Here is a 17,053-nt window from a genome sequence, read left to right as displayed (position 1 = left end):
TTATCATATCACTAGGCAGCTTGAGAGTTGTGCCGTACACCAGTTCAGCACAAGATGACTGTAGATCTTCCTTTACGGCTGTCCGAATACCAAGCATAACAACTGGTAGTGTTTCAGTCCAGTTATTGGTCTCGTGAGCCTTGAGAGAAGATTTTAAATGTCGATGAAATCGTTCAACAATGCCGTTGGACATTGGATGATAGGCTGTTGTTGTGATTCTGTTCGTACCCAAAATGCGCGTGAATTCTGCAAAAAGTGCGGATCTCATTTGAGAACCTTGGTCTGTTGTTATGATCGATGGGCAGCCAAAACGAGATATCCAACAGTTGAAGATGGCTCTGCAAATGGTTTCCGTTTTCATATCCGGGATGGGAATGGCTTCAGGCCATCTGGAGAATCTATCTATTAGAGTCAAAAGGTACACATTGCCTTCTGATGGAGGTAACGGTCCAACGATATCCATATGGATTTCTGAAAAACGTGCATCAGGAAGAGAGAATGTGCCCAGTGGTGCTTTAGTATGCCTAGTAATTTTCGATTTTTGGCAAGATTCACAGGATTTCACCCAATTTTTGATATGACGTTTCATATCGGGCCATACATAACGAGAACAAATAAGCTTCGTAGTAGCTGCAATTCCTGGATGTGACAGATTATGCAGATGATTAAAGATGAGTCTACGAAAGGAATTCGGAACAAATGGACGAGGAATGTCTGTTGATATGTCACAAAGAATATTACCATCAGAATATTGGCACGGTTTAAATTCCAGTTTCAAAGATGATGTGTTGTTTTTGAGAAGGTCTTGTACCTCCGGATCATGCCTTTGAGCTTCCGAAAATTTTTTTAAAATCCAAAAATGGAGATTTTGTTATGGAATCAATTTCGATTCTTGAAAGAGAAACGTCGAGCAACGACGTTTTTTGAACCTTGCACATGCCTAATATCAGTAGAGTACTGAGAAATAAAATCTAAATGGCGCAATTGTCGAGGTGAACATTTATGAGGGTTCTGTTTAAAAGCGTATATTAACGGTTTTTGATCCGTATAAATTATAAAATTTCTGCCCTCTAACATGTGTCGGAATTTCTTAATTGCAGAATAAATAGAAAATAATTCCCTATCGTACGCGGACCATTTCTGTTGACTTTTATTGAGTTTCATAGAGAAAAATGCTATAGGTTCCCATGTTTGTTGAGACAACTGCATAAGTGTGCCGCCGATTGCGACGTCTGAGGCATCTACCCAGATGCTTAGCTGGGCTCCGGGAATAGGGTGTCTCAAAAGGGTAGCCTGAGCAATGGCATTTTTGGCAGCAATAAAGGCTTGTTCAGCATTCTCGTTCCAATTTAATTGTGGGGATGAATCCTGAACACGAGAACGAGGTTTCTTTTTATTAATATAGCCTTCTGACAATTTTATTAAAGGAGAAAGAATATGTGCTGCTTTAGGTATGAAACATCTGTAAAAGTTAAACATGCCTAAAAATCGGCGAAGCTGAGTGAGAGTGGTAGGTTGAGGAAAATCTAAAATACATTTGACTTTGTCAGGAAGAGGTTCAATTCCGTTTTCACTAAGGTGAAAACCTAAGAAATCAATAGATGTTTGACCAAAGGTGCATTTTGAAACATTTATGCAAAGTCCATATTCCTGAAGTTTGGAAAATAAAGCTTTCAAATGCCTGCAATGTTCCTCAGAATCTTTAGAGGCTATGAGCAAGTCATCGACAAAAGCGTAAACGCCTTCTAAATCCCGCGTGACTTCATCTATAAAACGTTGAAAAGTCGCAGATGCATTGCATAAGCCGAATTGCATACGGATACTTTCGAATAAACCGAATGGTGTGCATATGGCGGTTTTGTGGATGTCGGCTGGGTTAATTGGTATTTGATGGTATGCCTTAATCAGGTCGACATGACTAAAAATTTTAGTACCGTGCAATGCAGCAGTAAAATCGGCTAAGCATGGAATAGGGTATTTGTCTTTTATCGTTTGAGCGTTCAATGCTCGATAATCTCCTACAGGTCTCCATTCCAGACTTCCCTTTTTTGGAAGCATGTGAAGTGGGGATGCATAATTGCTGCTCGAAGGTCTCAAATGCCCCAATTGCATCATAGTTTGAAATTCTTGTTTTGCTATTTTTAAGCGATCTGGAGCTAACCGACGAGGTTTTGCAACCACAGGTGGACCTTTAGTTATGATATAATGAACGGTGTTGTGTTTAACAGGTTGGTTAGGATCTGGTAATCTAGTAACTGAAGGAAATTCTTTTAAAATTTTGTGATATGGTGTATCACTAAATACAGTTTTTACTGAATAAATGCTTGCATTTTTCACGCAACCGACGGTTTTAAAATGCGTTTTTAAATCTTTGAGACATTTGTTTCTGAGATCTGGCACCAATTCAAAGAAATGGAGAAAATCTGCTCCAAGAATGGGTGTACTAACATTTGCTATAAGAAAAGTCCATGTAAACTGTCGTCTTAATTTGAAATCCAAAGAAAGTGTTTTTTGACCATAAACATGAATAGTAGAAGAATTAGCAGCGAAAAGTGTTTGTTGGGACGAATTCCGTTTTTGAGAATTATTTGCTGGAAGTAAGGACACGTCAGAGCCGGTATCGACCAAGAATGAAAGGTTTGTTCTACGGTCACGAACGAACAGGCGACGTGAAACTTGAGGCAAAGAATAAGTCGCCTCTATTCTTTGCTGGTTTCGTTTCCCTGCCATGAACAAGGTTTTGTACATTTGTCATCTCTACACTTTTTCCCAAAACGTCTATGATACCAGCAAACAGAATAATCTCTCCTTTTGGAATTGCTTCTTTCCTTATTGCGATCTCCGCAATTTGGCGAGCGACCACGAGAAAGAGAAATGCGATCAATACGTTTGTTTAATTCTTCTATTTGTTTAAATAATTTATCCTCAAGAGACTGATCGACTGTGCGAGAAACGGCACAAGTCCCTGGGGTTGGATTTACTTCTAAAATTCTGTCGGCAATTTCTGCAGCTTTATCTACAGTTAAATTGGAAACCGCTGCCAAAATAGACTGAACAGTCGAAGGCAAACGTTGAAGGAATAATTCTAACATTAAGTTATCAGGGACATTTAAAGATTCTGCTCGACGTTTCATATTTCTAAGCAAATCGGAAGGTTTTCGAGAGCCTAATTCCTCTCCAGATAATAATTGGCGAATTTCTTGCTGAGAAGATTCTCCTGAACGATTTATTAACTCAGTTTTGAGCTTTGTATATGGATCAATAGGGTCTGGTTTCATAAGTAAATCCCGTACTATTGATGCAGTATCTGGAGGAAGATGAGCAACTATATAATTATATTTAGTAATGGATTCTGTGATAGGTTTGGGGGTGGCAAGAGCAAAAGTACTTTCACACATAATAAACCATAAAGATGGGTCTGATCGGTTATAAACCGGAATTTGGACGGCATAAACATCAGACATTGTGCAAGGTTTTTAAGCCAAAATAAAAGCAAAAATTTTAACTAAAGAAAATGAAATTAAATGATAAGTATAAACAGAATTATAAAATGATCTATAATTACTACTCATCTGTGATCCGGAGGACGAAAATCGATGTAATCCATTACTTCTGGTTTAGAGATCTTGAGTGATGGCTTGTAGTCAAAACCGAAAGTGCTTGAGAATTGTTCATACGGCTTGATTTAACACAGTCCGGGTTACCATTATGGTAATTTCCTGTTATGTTTTACCACCAATCCTCGAATTCCATATCACAGATTATGTTCTTACTGCATTAATATAAATATTAACGAGACATAGTGCACAATAAAAATTAAGCTTTATTTAGGAACATCGCGCATACTCCCCGACAGCCTGCCTGTTTCGCTCTGCTCGCTACTCGTAAGAAACTTCTCCTCTAGGGTTGCCACACTTATCGGAGGGCGCAAGGCGCGCTCCTTATCGCCATCACCACAAATGTTGCAAATTGCGTTGTTCCTTAATCTTCGATTTAGATTCGGCTTATTATTTTTTGCAGACTGTTAGAGCAATTTTTTAAAAGTAAGCTTCAACTTTCGATTATGTCAAATAGAATTTCTGATATATATTTACTAATATGTAAAGGATCTACAAAGCGAAAGTATGTTTCGAAGTCCATTAAACATTAAGTGGAATTGCTGGAAAAAATGGATAAAGGCATATCCTTTGTTTATCTAAACTTTAACGTTTGTTTATCTAAACTTTGTTTATCTTTAACGCCGCGGCGCGCAATGAATTGGAAGTTGATCTGTCAGCACTATCCTTATCTTCAGGGCAGTTGTTTTTATTTTATTTGGCTTATAATTCCTTACTAAATGTAGTATTTCATCTCAATGTACTCCGTCTTTGATATGATTTAAATCAAATTCCTCTTCATTATAATTCGCTTCCGATAGCTAAAAAAGTGAGAGAGGTTATTGAAAACGAAAAAAATTCGATTGACAAATTAGTTGGTATTCTCGAGACAGCAATTATAGGAACTTTGTAAATGAACAAGAAATTATGTCTGTTTATAGAATTAAAGAGAATGTATTATCACATAAAAAACGAAGCAACTTAAACAACTTACATTGAAAGAAATGTTTAATAAAGTAAACAAATAAATATTAAGCTTTTTTTTTTGTAAATTTTGATACCCTTTAGATCATAATTGTTCTTTATTTCATAAATTACGGTTTCATATTTTTAATTTATAATTTCTGCATGCCATCTTACCAGACTTAAACTGATGATCTATAATCCGGAATCGCCGAAGTCTCGACGAGTCCAGATTAACGACGTTGACTGTACTATAATTTGTTTACCCCTTATTTTTTTAAAAAATTCATTTTGCTGTTGATTAAGAAAAAATCATAAAGGACAGTGAAATAAAAACTATTTTATAAATATATTTGCATGCAGAATTATAACTCTAAATGCAAACATGTGTAACGGAAGTATATTCAAATACTAAAGTAGTATTTTACTATGCACTTTGGTCTCTGAGAATTAATTAATGACAGGAATATACATGATACAGTCAAAAGTAGTTAATTCGGACACCCATAATTCGGAATGATCTATAATCCGGACCTCAAAGATAAAAACTTTCTGCGCATACGCCGCGTTGACACATGCGCATAGGCGTTTACGCGTGCGCGTAAGACCTCTTACGACTGCGCATTTGCGTGTGCGCAAGCGCAGAATACGTTTTCGCGTGCGCTTTTTATGTATAACGGACGGTATAAGCTAAAATTATCTAATTATCTATTTCAGTTAATGTTGATTATTGCGTTGTTCCTTAATTTTCGAATTGGATCCGGCTTATTATTTTTTGCAGACTGTAAGAGCAATACTATAAAAGTAAACTTGAACTTTCGATTATGTCAAATAGAATTTCCGATTATGGAACTCCCAAAGGATCGTACAAAACGAAAGTATGTTTCGATGCCCATCAAACAAAAAGTGGAATTGCTGCAAAAAATGGATAAAGACATGAAGAATGTGACAGAGAAGTTAGTGAAAACGAAAAAATTTCGATTGACGAGTTAGTCGGTATTCTCGGCACAGCAATTAACGGGACTTGAACAGCGGAACTTTGTAACTGAACAAAAAATTATGTCTGTTTATAGAATTAAAGAGAAAGTATTATCACATAAAACGAAGCAACTTAACTTACATTGAAAGAAATGTTTAATAAAGTAAACAAATAAATATTAAGCTTTTTTTTTTTTGTAAATTTTGATACCCTTTAGATCATAATTGTTCTTTATTTCATAAATTACGGTTTCATATTTTTAATTTTAGAATTTCTGCATGCCATCTTACACGATTTAAACTGATGATCTATAATCCGGAAAAATCAATAATCAGGAATCGCCGAAGTCCCGACGAGTCCGGATTAACGACTTTTGACTGTATCATTTATACTATACTCTGTTCTTTAAAATAGGCATCTAAAGGCAAAATTTTCCTCTCATTTCTTCTTTTTTCATAACTATGGCAACACTTGCTTTTGATAAGTAAATGTAAATGGATAAAGAATTTACTAAAATTATCATCTAAATGAAAATGAGGAAAATATTTATTATTTCCATGGGAGTAGGAGGATAGATATTTTATGGAAAAATGGAAGTAAACTGTAAAATGCATTTCTCAAGAAATGAATATAATAATTAAAGCTATATTTACAGTGTATACAAAGTTTCAAGCAATTATTTATGTTAATATATCTGTGTAACATACCCAAATAACTGAATTAAAGAAAAGAGGGTACTGTTCTGTTATCAGGGACTGGATCTAGAAATGTATGTGTTCATATAAGCATGTATATATGTATAAGCAGAAATGTATGTTTGTGTTTACATATACACATATATGAGTATACATACACATGCATATATATTTCTGATTCCGATCCCTAATAACAGAATAGTACCAAAGAGGTAGATGCAAATATTTACATTAGTGTCTATGTTTGTGTTATAATTTACAAGACAAAGCTCATAATAGTATAAGTGATTGATTTATCAGGCTTAATAGCTACACTCATAAAATGATACTGATATGGTTAAAATACAAAGAAGTAGCATTTTATGTAATTATGTACACATATTTATGCTGTTGTATATGTTGTTATTTGCTCGCGAATATACTGTAAAAAGCAGACATGGGTGAATTTTCTAGCAAGATATTTTGTTACTTACATAATGGAGAAAATATGCATACGAAAATTTGTATGAGATCATATTTTTCCGTTGTTTCCCAAGTAATGGTTTCTTTCTAAAATCAATACATTTACATAATTATATTTATTCACTGCTTTACAGTTGTTGAGGAACAATGCAATTTTTGGTCATAACCATGACAGACATTTTAACAAAATGGCACTTAGCATATATGTAATAAAGATCCTGATTTATCATTATTATGCAGAACTTTACAGGTATCACAGCATGGTAAAACTGAATAAGCAAATGAAAAAAGAGATATTGCATATAGCTGTTTTCAGGAATTACAGAAAATTCTTATTCTGCCCAAATTAAAGACTGATATGTATTTCTCAATTATGATATGTAATTTTCTTCGACAGTAAGGCATATTTAGCATATTATACATGCTGTTCAGTAAATTGTCAAGGACAACTTCAGAGATTCTCGTTTTCTCATCTGTGAGGACAAATTTGAGTTCTCATACAATTTGAAAAGTGTTCTGTGTTTGAATAGTAGTGTGCTGCTTGGGATTTATGTCATACTCAATATCTTTCCTTGCTAGTATTTTAGACACCTCAGCTAATCCACGATGGTGGGTAGTGTCATTCATGAAGAGAAAAAATCTCTAACAAATGATCTTGAAAAAGGTGAACATGACTCAGTTGAATTTTAGTGCAATGCTACTGTGATGTCATTGTACCTCTGTCAAAGATGTGAAAAGGAGTTTTTGTTACTGTGCATGATACACAAGCGTGCATTAATTTTTAGCCATAGTGATGAATTTTTTGGATGTCTTGGTCATAATAATGAGTTCCTCTCTCTTTGCTTGCTTTTCATGGCAAAGCTAAGCCCACCAGCGGCCGAGCGGTAACGTCGCTGAACACTGGTAGTTTGGTCCGAGGTTCGAATCCCGCGAACGGGCTGGCTGCATGGCCGTTTTTGTGGTTTTCCCCATGTGTAACTTGTATACGAGCCAGTTCCCCTTAAAAAGTCCTCCACGAAGGCATCCCTCCCTTAAGACAGATAGCCCTCGAGTGCTTTGCCATAATCTAATAAACCAAACACCAAACCATGGCAAAGCTAAATTTGTCAGAGAATATGATTCTGGACTGCTTTTGCCAACTCTAGCAAATATGCTAGTTACACCAACTTAATATTTTCTTATGGTGATATCCTTATAGTGCATATCATGCAAAATATACTTCTATGCATGTAAGCCAACATTATTTAATCACTGAGAAATGCAAATATATGAATCTTGATAACATTGGTAAGGTTTATGGCTGTCTGCCGAGTAGCATTTCTGATCCTAATTGCTACTAGATTGACATATTTGTCTTCTGCAAATGTAATAGCTCTCTTGGCCTCCAACATGTTTCCACACAGCAGTATAACCTTCACAGCCTTCTGTAACTTTTAATATTCTTTAATGTACCTAATTTTGCTGTGGGAAATTGACATTTTGCCTCAAGCTGTCCAGTAATTTCACAACAATCATACACACTCAGATGATGCCTTGCAAATATATGAATTTGCGATCAGTTATTAACATCAAAAATTTAAATTTACAATAATAATTTACAATAAAAAATTTAATTATTTAAAAATTAATAATTAAATTAACAATTTAAAAAAATTTAAATTTACAATAATATTTCTAGAAACTTATGACATTTTTCTCTTAAACGTTACTGCTGTTAGTTATAAATAGGGAAACAACATGCTTCCATTGCCTTTGATACAGTTAAGAAAGAAATCTTTCCCTACAACATCCTCTGCAGTTATTTTCTGTCTGATTGCATATCTGTAAGGAATGAAAATTTTCATAAATTACTTCTTTCTTAGCCAGGTAGTGTCTTTTTGTAGGAACTTTTATTTCTTGTCAGCTATGTATGAAAAATTTTCTTTTCAACAAACATCAGACTTTAACATATACAAGAGAATTAGAAACCTACATATACACTGAATTGCTTCTGAATTAAAGACAAATTCCTAGTAAAAAATTCCTATTTCTTCAGGCTTGATAGTAGCTGACACATGATGATGGATTTCAGTGCTTATATTGGACTACCCAACTTAGTGTCCTTCTGCTTGACTGCTAGTGAACTTGCATTAAAAAGAAAAAATGCACTATCTCTTCCACTATATCATAACGTACCAGGTGTTTTTCAAAGATACATGTATCAGATATATATTTCTAGTGAAAGACACATATTTTTGTCATCAGCTTATTTGTCTGTTGTAAAATTCTCCAGAATGTAAGAAATCTATTGTTGCGTTTAATTGCTCCAGCGCAGAAAGAGCGAAATTAAAGACTTTACAAATTTTTGGTAATGGTATTGACTCTAAAGTAATAATAATAAATCTATAGGATGTTGTAAGAACAGCAAATTTTATTTTACAAATAGCCAATAGCCAACATTTTCACATATATATTTCTGTAGAATTGTGTAGCATATGTTGTTCTGTAATAGAAAGCATAAAAAAAATGTCCCCGGTTATTTCAGTAAAAAAAATTAAGCAGTATGGCACACTTTAAAATCCTGACAGTATTTACCTTAAAAATATGAACACTGTTATAAAAACTAAGGATAGCACATGTACTTTAACCCCGGCCATGCATATATCTTTCTGTAGAAAACTATTTAGCAAATACCCAAAAGAATAGCCCAAAAGAAGAATAAAAAAAAGATCAATTAAAGATCTCATTTTTCTAGAAGAATCTAGAATAGCTGCTAGGATTGTTAAAATGCTGTCTGATGGCACTTCTTAAACTTTTTACGTTTATGACCCGTTTTCTTTATCCCAGGTACTAAACATAAAATAAAGATATAAAAATAAATATTTTCTCATTAATCATTTATTTCTTTGCTAAGCAATATACAAGAAGTAGTTTTAGTATTTGCTTCAAATATACAAAAATATATGAAAGAAAATTATGTTTTAATGAGATCAATTTGCTTATTTTTTTCTGCGTGACAAATGAATTCTTCGTGTAATATTTGACACTGACATAAAGTATAGTAAATATTTAATAATATTTGCATTCAATATGCATTAAAGCTGAAAAATCATTTCACGTGAGTATAATTATAATCTTTTTAAACTTTACCCTGTTGACATTCATCTTACTTCTGTATATAATAAAAATTTTTGTCTTTAGATTTCATGTCTTAACATAAATTTGAAAATAAATGTTTGTTAAGGGCACTGCTCTTAATAAAGTTTATAATTTTGTCCCTCTCAATTGATTAGGCAATATGTAAAAGTTGCATGTTCATTACCAGCAGCTTTAACATGTAATTAAAAGCCAATGTTTTTGCCTTTCATCACTTTTGCCAAGTTTATGCATAATCCAGAGCAATTTTTCTATTCCAAACCTTTAATTTAAAAAAAAATTCATCAACTTGGCGGTATTTGTCATCTCTTTTTGTGTGTTTTTCCAAATAAAGAGAAAATAATAATTCTTTATTAATATTTTCTTTATAAATGTATCTGACATATACTAACAGCTAAGCTGTGTTGAAATATCAATTGTTTCATCCAGATGAATGGTAAATTTGGGCTTTCTTTACGTGCAGTTGAAGTTGCTTCAATAGTCTTGCCAAGTTGCTTGAGTTGTTCTTTGTTAATTTTAGAAATTTTATTGGCTTGGAGTCATTTGATGGAGGAATCTTGAGAAATCCTTTGCCATTTTAATACAGCAAGTAATGCAAGATCCTCTTCAATGGCTAGTGGTTCAGACCTCTGAATACCTGTAGTTTGACCTGGTTTGTATTTGATCCTAAGGGCATGGGCTTGCTGCATTGTTAGTTTTTGTGTTTTTTTTCCATGTGTAACCAGTTTCCTGTTAATCATGCATAACGGGAAAATGAACCAGTTTCCCTTAGAAAATCCTCCACTAAGGTATCCTTCCTCTTTGGCAGATAGCCTTCATGGCTTTGCTGTATTTAAAATAATGTAAACTCTGTAGTAGTGTTTGGCTTCTTATTTTTATGAAACAGATATAAGACATTTTATGGTGTGAGTAAATACTTTCTTGCTAACAGTCAAAGTTCTGAAAGTATTGTGTTTCTTTATTTGAGAGATTTAACAGTCGTTTAAGGTGTTTTTTTTTTTTTTTTTTTTTTTTTTTTTTTTTGGTACAAGTAATGATTGGATTCAAGATGCCTTTTCAATTTTGATGATTTCATACCATCCACATTGGCATGCCTTTGTGTCACGAGATGTTATATACTGCATGTATGTGGCATATTTTGTTTCTAGAATGACTTTATTCTGAAACCATCATGTGATATAATTATTATGATGCTCTTGCTGATTTATCAACATGTAAATGTAATTTACAGCTCATTATAGACACTATTACAGTTTTATAATTATACTGCAGAGAAAGTGTAACATATTAAAAAGAAATGAGGGATTGTAATTAATGTTTCTCCAAATTCCTCTATCTGAAGTAAATTTTCAACATCAAGGTTTTGCTTTATTTTTTATTTTTTTTTTTAATTTGGGACCACAGTTTAAGAATTGCTTTCAGAATACCAAAATCATGGGTGGTAGTATTGCCAATGTAACATAACATAACCAGTCACTGTTCAAGTAGATTAGAGCTGTGATAAAAATAATAGCTTATTTTGAATATAATTAAAAACCCTTCAATATATTAAATTAGCACTTATAAAACTGCATTCACTATTTAGCATTCCTTGACTTTGAAAGGAAAAGCCTTCAACTGAACTAAGTAAGTTAACACAGATTTGAGTTCAGTATTTATACAATACTCCAGAATTTTAGAAAATATTATGTCTTTTTGCATTACTTGAAAAATTTGTTTGATGAATAATGTCTTCAGTTAAGTATGGATGAAATGGGGTTACTTTGAATATATATTGTAGTATAAGAAATGGATACTATTTAATTAACAGTTGCACAACTGGCAAGACAAATGAACAAACTGATTTGAAGAGTCACCTTTATTTTTTTTTTTTTTTTATTGTTATACTTAAGCATATTCAATGTATCATAATTTAAATTATGTATACAGTATCACAGTTATAATACCTAATCATGTAAAATTATTTATCAATATCTATACTTCAGAAAATTATTAGTTTAAATAATTTTAATTACGATAGCTGAATTTTTATACAGCTAGGATATTACGCATATAATCCATTAGAAGGGACTTTTTTTGGCATTCATTCAACAGAAGTGTTTAACTTACTCAAAATGCTCGTTTTCTTTAGCAAAGTTCTGAATCGAAAAAAACACATGAATTTGATGGCTCCATTGATGTAAGCTGAAGAGTTCCTTTTGGATGGGAATTCGAATGAGATAGTATAAACTGGGGGGGAAAAATTGACACTTAACGACTTTAACATTTCTACAGGACTGTCAATGGAATGACAGTCCTGTAGTAACTATTGAAACTAACTTTGATATAATGGATCCGCTTACAAGCAGAAGGAAAGGTGGTGGCTTTAACGAGTTAAATCAAATGCTTGGAAACTATAATATTGCTGTAAACCATAAAAATTCTCAGTTAGATTTTGAAAGATGTGTTGTACTGGCATTGCTGTAAACAAGGGAAGAATATTCTGAAAATTCACAGCCTTCATTTTCAAGGATCAAGGAAGTTAATTTACGTTATTCTATTTATTTTTAATCTATTTAGAAATCTATATCCTTAATTTCCACCCAAATTCTATTTATCATTTAGGTAGATAACCTTAAAGCATATAATTTCATGCTTTCTAGTGAACCTTAATAGATTTTAATTACAGTTTTGTGTTTCTGATAAGTTTAATTCAGAGTTCTATTGTTATTCTGTTCCAGGTTTAAAAAATGAATTAAAAATATGTATATACCAATTTCGATAATTTCTTGACTTTAATTGTCGGCTTTACGTTGTGTTGAGTTTTGAAAATTCAAATAATATTTTCAGAAGTAAGGTTATTTTGTAATTCTTTATATTTTCTTATTTGTATTTGCAGTTTGCAAGAAATGGCGTTATAGTGATTAGATAAAGAAGTGTGAAAACCAGTTGAAGTTTCACAAGAACAGAAGTCAAGCAACATGAAACATTTGAAGATTAAATTTGAGAGATCCTCTTCCAAAGGTAGCATTCCTTAGCTAAGTCACTCTTGCATGCAAATGATTTATTGCGTATAACATTTTCATGTGATTTTTGATGAGAATAAATAAGCGCATGTATTGCTAAATTACCTTTGAATTTAAATGAACTGCTATATTTAGCACATGTTTATGACTTCTCACCAGTGTGGGTAAAAATATGTTTGTTTCTAACACACATTTTACTGGGAATAACTAGTTACAAATATCACATTCATGTCATTTCTCATTGTTATGGATCAGTATTTGTCTTTTTTATGCACTTGTGTGTGCAGATGATTTACAAATTTTGCATTCATAGTGTTTGCCCCAGTATGTGTAAACATGTTTATGGCAGTGTGACCTCATAAAAATGCAAGAAACCCCAGAAAACAGTTTTACTATCCAAATCAGAGCTCCAACCACATTGCTTAGAATTCGTAATTAAAAGATTTGATAGAAAAGTGTTCCTGAAAAGAATTATTTTGGAATTTTCCTTGATAAATTTACTCCTATTTATCTCAGATACGGAACCAAAATCAAGAAGAATTAAATAGCATTAGTAAAGATCAATGTGTTGAAATATGAAAAATTGTCTGTTTTTGGAATATGAGGGCATACAATTTATACTCTTGCTATTTGGAGAAGTCATCCAGCGCTGTGCAAGCATTTTGTATTGAATGATAAATGCAAGCATTTTAAATAGAATGATAAATATAAGTATTTTCTTAATCAACTTGTAGGCTGGAATTTTTAATACTGGGCACTGATGATTGTAATCAAACCTCAGTTATAATCTCTAATATTTTGTGATTTGTTTTAATTTTAAAATGTTTTTTATTCTTGCATACTGATTGGTTTTTCCTGTTGCTGTAAAACATATTATTAAAAAAGACGTTTTGTCTATATAGGATAATGTGTGAATACTTTTTTCACATCTTCATATCTTTCAACTGAATGGATAGTAGTAATTGTTTACATGAATTAAACAGAGGCCTTTTCACTCATACTGACATTTCTCTCGTCTATATTTAAGACAAATAACTTGAAATTATGTATGCATTTTCTTTCTAATAGCAGCTTACAATATGTCCTTTTAAACAAATAATAACACACATTTCTCACATGTGATTTTCTATTTTATGTGAAGGGCAGTGTCAAATTGAAGCATAGATCATCTATTCAGTTACCAGGATAGCGATTTTAAAAAAGGAATAGCTAAGTTTTTTTTCTCTCCAAGCAAATAACTATATTTATGTATATATATATATATATATATATATAAAGGTATACTGTATTTACCCGCATATTTTCCCTCCTTCCCCAGTTTTTTACTTTTTTCAGAAAATGACTTAAAGACTTCTGATTCTTGGTAATGTAAAATGTATGTACAAATAGGAAATTATTTTGTGTAAGTAAAAGAAAAAAATAACTAAATTTAAATAAGAGCTAAACTCGAATACTTTACACAAACTAGTAACACTAAGATTGGCCTTTTAGATTTTTACGTATGTAGCAAACTGCGGGAAAACTACAATACGTCTTCAGTATCAAGAGGACTAAACCTCTGACCTTAAAGGCGGATAGCAACTGACTTGAAAGCATGCGTGAAGTAAAGTGGCGAGAAGGCTCATTCTCTCTCTCTACTTGGCAAAAAGTCACATTTTAATTTACTTTATGGTAAGCAAGCACAATTTGCATAAACAGATTAAGGCGTTTATTCTTTCCGGAAGTGGAAAATAAGAGAGAACAGTAAAGTTTTAAAATAAAATAAATGTTAGTAAAACTTAAGATCCTTATAAAATAGTATAGATTTTATTCAGTTTTGGGGGAATGAGAGTTTGAGATGAAGGGATTTTTTTTTTTATTTATTTTATTATAAAACAAGACTGTTTTTGTATTTTTAAAAATTTTTGTTAGAAGGGTTTAATGTTTTGATATTTATATAAAATATAAAAAGTGGAATTGCTGCAAAAAATGGATAAAGACATGAAGAATGTGACACAGAGGTTATTGAAAATGAAAAAATTTCTATTGACAAATTAGTCTGTATTCTCGACACAGCAATTATAGGACTTGAACAGCGGAACTTTGTAACTGAACAAGAAATTATGTCTGTTTATAGAATGAAAGAGAAAGTGTTATCAGATAAAACGAAGCAACTTAAACAACTTATATTGAAAGAAATGTTTAATAAAGTAAACAAATTAAGCTTTTTTTTTTTTGTAAATTTTGATACCCTTTAGATCATAATTGTTCTTTATTTTATAAATTATGGTTTCGTATTTTTAATTTTATAATTTCTGCATGCCATCTTACCAGATTTAAACTGATGATCTATAATCCGGAATCGCCGAAGCCCCGACGAGTCCGGATTAACGACTTTTGACAGTATAAATTAATTTTATTCTTTTACCACATACCAGTAGATTGCAAGTAAAAAAATGTGTCTACAAAATAGGTGGATTGTCCTGACAGTAAAACATGGAAATATATCCAAAGCAAAAATAATTCTGTTTATGTTAATATATGCCTGGCACTTTACATAATTATATTTTACACTTTCCCTCACACCAGTAGATTGCAATTAAAAAAAGAAGAGTCTTGCAGTTAATAAATAGCTGGATTGTCCTGATGTAAACATTAACAATATATACAAAGCTAAAATAATTATATATGCATGACACTCTGTTACTTGTTACTTCAATATGTTACGTATAAATATCAGGCAAAGCTAAAATAATTATATATGCATGACACTCTGTTACTTGTTACTTCAATATCATACTAAATACGTAAAATAAAAGCTACAAAGCTAAAATAATACGTATAAATATCAGGCTGTCTTGGATCAAGTTTATAGTTTTAACAGACGGAAAATTAAGGTTAACACTATGATAAGCAACTACAGTTTTTCATCATCGTAGTAGTAAGGATATCTTTGAAGACATAGTTAATGACATCATGTATATACGTTACAATAAAGTGAAATGTAGTAAAACCCCCTTACTACTAGACAGTTACAGGACTGCTAAATACGTGTGCAATTGTCTTCTGCTTCAACGACGTGGAAAGTAAGGAACTGCGTATTAATGACATATATCTGATAATGTGAAGTGTTCATTGCTGGAGGCTTGACTGTAACTTATCATCATCTTGGGAAAAAAAGTTTTTATCTTGACTTCATGTGCCTGGTAAGGTACATAAAGCTGTTTTGAGTGATATCTACTGTAAAAATGGAAAGAAACTGGGTACTTCTGTATTCAAGTTTTGATAGCTAATTGCAATGGCCTCTTTAATAAGGAAGTACTAGAAACTAGACATGATGACATACTTTACATGACTCAGTTTTAATGTATCTAGTACAAAACTTCACAAATCTTAAAAATTAAGGGCTTAATTAAAATTTTCTGATTATCACAAATTCAAGCTTAGATAGAGCTATCAAATGGATATTATTGTTTATTGTCATAAATTATTAACTCAGTCTCATATTTTTTGTTTATAAAGAAGAGATACTCTCCTGGAAGACTTACTAAATTATATTTGTCTCATTTCTGCTTTTCCAATTACAAAATACAAGAAATGCTAAGTCAGCCACGAACCTACCCGAGATCAGCTTACAAATGTTTTATAGCTTTAACTATGAAGCTAATAGCGATGCATGTTTAGTAAAAATCTTAAACTTTGTATTTATAATAATATATGTAATTAAATATATCTACATAAATATATTTCACAGAACATTTGCTTAGATAGAGCTAGGATAACTTCTCTTGTTGAGTGTTATTTTTGCACAGATTTTTAATCAAGACTGTCTGTGAAGTAACGTGCTATAACTTTGTTTTGAGATTTAGAATGATGACAAAGAAACCTGGGAAAAACTTACATTTTCCGAAATCTGAATATTTCAAACTTATTCAAATAATGCTTATTTGTATGAATAAAATTTTGAAAACATGAAATAAAATTTCGAGAAAAAATTGGCTTAAATGCATTTTTAATAAACAGCAACACTATCCAAAATATCAGCTTCTTTAGTTCAATTACTATTTTTTTTAAACTGGCTTGTGTGGTGAATTCCTGTGAATTTTTTTTTTTTTTTTTTTTTTTTTTTTTTGTCATCAATACATTAATTCTTCTGTAATTTTTTGTTTTCAGTTTTTAATGTCTCTTTTTGAGAACAAAAAAGACATTAAAAAGTGAAAGTTTTCTGCAGTTTAACTT

The 17,053-nt window shown here is 32.0% G+C and overlaps 1 protein-coding gene across 4 annotated transcripts in view; it reads left to right on the top strand.

The window, feature by feature from the left end:
- The window catches only part of LOC118179303 (uncharacterized), a 37,272-nt gene extending 23,540 nt beyond the window's left edge, over positions 1-13,732 (top strand). For all 4 annotated transcript variants that reach the window (XM_035348485.2, XM_035348483.2, XM_085826796.1 and 1 more), the window contains one exon: positions 12,709-13,732. The gene's annotated coding sequence lies outside the window, so the exon portion shown is untranslated. The remainder of the gene's footprint in view (positions 1-12,708) is intronic.
- Positions 13,733-17,053: the final 3,321 nt, after the last annotated feature.

This window comes from Stegodyphus dumicola, chromosome 11, assembly GCF_044657685.1.
Source record: "Stegodyphus dumicola isolate Sdum_Otavi_A_Nest chromosome 11, ASM4465768v1".
NCBI lineage: Eukaryota > Metazoa > Arthropoda > Arachnida > Araneae > Eresidae > Stegodyphus > Stegodyphus dumicola.
This window is presented reverse-complemented; position numbering and strand designations above follow the sequence as displayed.